Here is a 6183-nt window from a genome sequence, read left to right as displayed (position 1 = left end):
TACATATACATATATGTATAATTGTACATATGTATGTATATGTATACTTCAGAAAAGTAATTAAAGTATATAGCAGTGACCAAAATGTTATATCACTACTTCTAGTTACTAGGAGACATAAGCATCTAAGACATTTATAGTATACCTAGGTGACTGGGGCCAGGGAAATTTACACACCACCTAAATTTAAAATCTGCCAATGACCACATCATTGTAAGTTTTCTGAACTCAACGTTCCAAGCATGAATGTATGTGAAAATCAAGTAAAGATGTCACATGCCAATATTTGACATACTTTCTCTTGTACATAAGTCAAATAAATTGTATATGTATATACATATATAATTATATATCTGCATATGCATGTATATATGTATATATACTGATATGTATATATATTGTACATTTATTGTCTATGATATAAGTTGTGAATATATACACATGTATACATATATGTTAGTCTGTAGATGAGTTGCAAGTGCACACATGTATATGTGTGTGTCCGCCTGTACACATACGTATATAGACCGACATGCATGTGCGTGCATACACACATGTGTATGTGTTCGTATACATATATGTATATGTGTGTGCATATATAATTTTAATTCTCTAAAATATTTAAATAGTCCCAGCTGGTGTGGTTCAGTGGATTGAGCACTAGCCTGCTAATCAAAGAGTCATCAGTTCGATACCCAGTCAGGGAATATGCCTAGGTTGTGGGCCAGGCCCCCAGTAGGTGTTGCATAAGAGGCAACCACATATTGATGTTTCTCTCCCTCTCTTTCTCCCTTCCTTTCCTTCTCTAAAAATAAATAAATAAAATCTTTAAAAAGTATCTAAATAAAGTACACTTTAGTGCCCCTGTGACTTTTATTTATGATAAACTCACAAACAACTCACTCAGTGAAACAATTCTCATCTCTGGGGGGAATAAATGACTAAATGGTCTTCAGGCATCCACTAAATGCTCAACATGTTGACAAAATGCATGACTGATTAAGTGAACTGACATGATATAAAGAAAAGAAAGAAGACTATAAAACAAGTAAAATTTACTTCTTTAAATGAACAGCTAGATCTGTAGGTTCCAGCTAGAACATTTTAAATGGCTTCTTAGTGTGAGGAACTCATTTTGAGTACGTTTGAAAGGCAGAACATCTAAATGTGCGGTGGCCTTTTCACCTCTCAGGAACTTTGATTGGGCTCTGACTGCGAAGGTGAGTGCAGAGAACTGAGTCACCAGCAAGTTTCTATAGCACCCTGAGGGGCTTCGGAAAGAACTTGTCTCAACCTCAGTCTAAGATGGTTCGGAACAGTCTCTCCTCCAGCAGGGGTCTAAGACAAACGACCTCCGGAGTTCTCGCTCAGCCTCACGAGCCTTTGATTTTGAACTGACGAAGAGAAAGCCCAGTTTAAGTAGGTCAGCCGAAGAGCTCACGTCCTAGTGCGCAGTTGACATTCACTAAATAACATGGCACAGAGAGAGTTAGAGAGAGGTAGCAATGGACGTTTTTCAAAGGAAAATATACATAGTTTCATTTTTCCGAAAGTTCCTATATTCCTCTTTCTCCTCTGGGAAGCTGTTCCTGGCAGTAGCAACACTAATTAGAGCATGAACATGAGAGTGAAATTATACGTGATTGTCCATGGTACCCGTTCACAAAGCTACTGTGGGAAAAAGAAAAGAAAAAAAAAAGTCGAGGCCTATGTCTGTATAATTGGACGGTGAGGGCAGGTGGCATTTAGATTTTTAATCTTTTGGGCCAAATCTTTTTTATAGTATCTTTTAATTATTTATAATATTGGATTTTTAAATCCACAAATTTAATTTCTATCTCAGATACCGATAAGTTTTCTATCTCAAATTCTTGACTCACCACCTTTGCTGCTATTTTTTTCTTTCTCCTTTGCCACAAACCCTCTTAATCTAATCCCATCTACATTATATACCAGAATATAATGTAGAAGAAAAGTTAGATGCTCCCAGTAATTATTGATATTTTTGTAATTTCTATGGCCTATATTACTATGCTTCTTCAATAACTTACATAATTTATGAAATATTAAAGTTATATCTAATTCAATGTTTTCATTGGTCAAAATGGAAAATTTGAATTCTTTTTTGTGTCAGTTTTTCCATTCCATGTAACAGCCATTTTATTTTACTTAATCATCAAATGTACTTTAACCTCTATTTCTGATTATTTTACTGATAAAAATTTTAATCAAAGTACAAGATTAGGGCGATTTCTCTTTCATAAATGTTCTTTTCTTTCAAAAAAGTTAAAAATGTTCATCTTGAACCAATACAGTTATTTGGCATATAAATACTTGTATGTATTTACTGTAGGAATAATTTCAAGTGGATGCATCCAGCCTGTTTTTTCTTTCCTCTTTGGTGTGCCAACAGGTGGCTTGTGTTGGGCTTGCCCTCTAAGTTTCCTTCTGAAAGAGATTAAAGCTCATTGCTCTGTCAGTATAAAACTCGTTAACATATCAATTTAAAGAGTCATAGGCTCTGATTTACTTTTTCCCTCACCAACTTTACTTTGTTGACTTTTCCAGGCCTTTCACTAGTATGAATACCGTATCTGATGCCTAGCATGTTCCTTACATGTGCTCTTGCACTATTTGTATGTGAGGGTGGACCCCCCAAAAACCCCAAAATTATTTTCTGGAGGACAGGCCCGTTATAGTACAGGCCTTCCCTGCTGGGTTAGTATTCTAGGGTCCTATCTGTATCAGTGTAGTAGTTGGTGTTATTGTGAAAGGCTGTGCTTGGCTTCAGTGATTTTTTTTGGAGAAGTTTGCCTATTTCATTGTAAGTGATATATGAGTGCACCTGCCCACACTTTGCTGAGTGTTCATCAGTTTTTGAGCAAAAATGGCATGATGCTCATGCACCACCCTCTATATTCATCATCCCTGAGACTTTTACTTTGTTTCCCCAGGTAAAAAAATTCCTCAAAAGGAAACATTTTGCCACTGTGCAAAAGGGGAACAAACAAACAAACAAAAATGGCAGAAGCACTAAATGGCCTCTAAATCAATGAGTTCAAAAACTGTTTTGAGCAGTGGAAAAAAATGCTTGATAGGTGTATTGCATCAAATGAAGGTGAGTAAAGTTTAAACATGTAAGAATCAGTACACAATTTTTTTAGTAAATGAATTCCAGTATGCTACACTGACACAAATTCATACATACCAATAAATCTTCAAAAGAATTGAATTATTTACAAAGTAAGGGATAATTTTTTAATCTTGCTCATTTATTTTTGCTTTCTAAATGTACACAAAACTTTGAAAAATTTGGAAATTTTGTGATATAATAGTTTGATTAGCATAGTATAACCAAAATAATATTTGGATTATTTAATAAAACAAAGTACAGCTTAATATGTCTTTTGAAAAATATATAGATTTTATCTATTTATAATATTGACTCTGGTTAGGCTTTGTGTTTTTCATTTTCTCATTATGACATGTATTTAAAAGTAACAAAATTGTTCCTGAATCTATATTTGAAATAGGTTATCAATCAACCTGGTCAATAAGTTAAATACACTGATTCAGATGGGATTTTTGGCAAGTCTCCTGCTTGCTGCACACACCTTAAATATCACTTTTTGGAATTCTAAATCCCATTAGTTAAAATGATGGTGAGAAACAGCAAAGTTGAAGAAAGTTGCCCGTGAAAAATAGGATGTTATAAACCTATTCAGAACACTAGAATAAGTAGCTTAATCCTACTGCCCTAAGATTATTAAATTTTGCTTAAGTAACTTTGACTATTTTAAGTCAAATTTTATATTCTAACTTAATCTACTGCTGTTGGTAAATTTTAAGTGGAAGTTGTATTGATAGGAGACTCGAGAGTTGGAAAATTTTAGCTTAAGGTAAAAAGTTATAAGCCTAGTAAGTAATGTATATGTTAAAGCTTTCATTTCAGAAACTACAGATAAGGCACATCCTGGCTCTTGGGAGATACAGCTGACCTTCTGGGGTACTGGATAAAGATTACTGCCTGGGGACAACTGGAGGCATCTGGGTCTTTGTGTTTCAGGGAGAAACAGTAGACCACCATCCCTGGGAACAACTTAACCACCTAGGACAGGAATGTTGCAGCTTCTTTCACCTAATCCTCCCTGAATCTCAAAGTCCTCACCACACCTTGTTTATTCCATGTTATAAAAAGTCTGGCCTGGAAAGAGAAAGCAAGATGGTCTGGTAGGGTATGAACCCCTCCATTTTCTCAATCGCCCACCATCTGAATAAAGCTCCCATAAAAGATTCAATTGCTGTCACTGCTTATTGGATTTGGTAGTGACAGGCAGCCCGAATACTGGTGTCTTTTCCGGCTTCAGATACATATTCTTAGAGGTCACCCCTTCTCCCAATAAAAGTCCCTAAAAAAACAAGACATGTATATAGTGACTGCCAACAAAAACCACAACCACTTTGTTACTATTTTAATTATAAAATGCAATAGAAAGCTCATGCAGTTGAATATGCAAAGTGCATAGGCATGCACTACCATGTGCATAGGCAATATGTTTGGCAAATGCTAAAAAAAAATGAGCACTGAGGATTTGTGATAAACTATGGTTACAACAAAGCTGTTGGAATTAATGTTTTAATTTGTGCTCAAGAGTGAAAATTCATGACTTATCATGCTGGCCACACAGACTTGTTGTTTCTCTTTCTGAACTTTTTCATTGACGTTTAAAAAGCCAATCCAATGTAACAATCTAAAGTTTCTCTTTCTATCTATTACATGCTTAAACACTGGAAAGTACTCTCAAGATAGATGATCAATACACATTAACACACATCAAACAACATGAGGGAGAAAGAAACCAACAAAAAAGATGTTAGGCAATAAAATAGAAGAAACTTGAACAAGTAAATATGTGGATTTTTAAAAAAGTTATATTGTTGCTCAAAAGCACAGTAAAATCTGTATTTTATGAATGTTTGGTTTTTCCTCTTTGGGAATGATAACACCTGGATAAAGAATCTTCTCTCATTCCATAAATGACATTTGTTGAACACATGTGCATCAAAACTTAGTATTTGTGAGGTCCTCACAAAGCACTGAGAGAAAAAAAAATGTGAGTAAGCAGTCCTCATGGAACTTATACTTTAACTAAAATAGAAATGCAATGAGGTTGATTCCAGTGAAGAATAATGCAATACAGACATGTAGCAAAGTACCAATCAGTGGCTTTCCCTGTAGAATAAAATTTATGAGACTATCAAAATGAGTAGCATTATAGCTAAGATAAGCTCTTGGAATAAGACTGTGCCTTGTCTTTGAATCCTGCCTGCCTAGCAGAGATACGAGAAGATGTTTGCCGAACTAAAGAACTGACACCATCATGGTGAAAGATAGGTGTGGTATCTTTTGTTTTCCATAGCAGATATGAACCATTTAAGAAAAGATGTATTGTATATGTTTAACTAGTTGGCCTTCAGAGGATTTTGTAGAACCCAATATTGTGTTCATTAAGTCATAGCCAAAGGTAAGAATAGTAAACCAGTTTCAATTATATTTGGAGGGGCATGGGATACAGATTCAAATAAAATCAAGGTCAGTCTTAGGTCATTAAAATGTTGATTTCTCGAGCACTGTTGTTCTCATTTATTCTGTAAATCTGGGAAAACTAGGTTGCATGTTATTTGTTGCCCAGGTCTCCAACAGGGTGGCAGATCCTGCTTTTTAGAGCTGCCAAGCAATGTAAAGAATCATTTTAAAAAGCTTGTAGATGTTGTTAGGAATTCCCTGTTCCTGGGTAAAGTCTGAATACATTACATTCATACTCATTAATTAAATCATGTAACTGCACTGGAGACACATTCTCAGTGGGAGATGCAGTGGAAACAATTTACATCTGAATGGAGCCCTCTGGGCTCAAGAATCAAAACATCTTGGTTTATTTTGCTACTCTATAGAGGAACAATACCTTTAAAGATTATGACCTTTGCAAATCCATGAAACATTTTTCTTTTTTCTGACAAAATATTTATCATTAATTTTGGTAGTCATAAATTATACTACACAAATTAGTAAAATGGTGAATGCATTTATAAATAAACTTTTATTTATTTTTTTAAGATTTTTAAATTTTATTTTCAGAGGGGAAAGGAGGAAAAATGAGAGAAGAAACATCAATGTGTGGT

This window comes from Sturnira hondurensis, unplaced genomic scaffold (assembly GCF_014824575.4).
Source record: "Sturnira hondurensis isolate 20B ecotype Veracruz unplaced genomic scaffold, ASM1482457v3 Scaffold0000256, whole genome shotgun sequence".
NCBI classification, from domain to species: Eukaryota; Metazoa; Chordata; class Mammalia; order Chiroptera; family Phyllostomidae; genus Sturnira; species Sturnira hondurensis.
The sequence above is the reverse complement of the archived record's forward strand: the minus strand, read 5'-3'. Positions refer to the sequence as shown.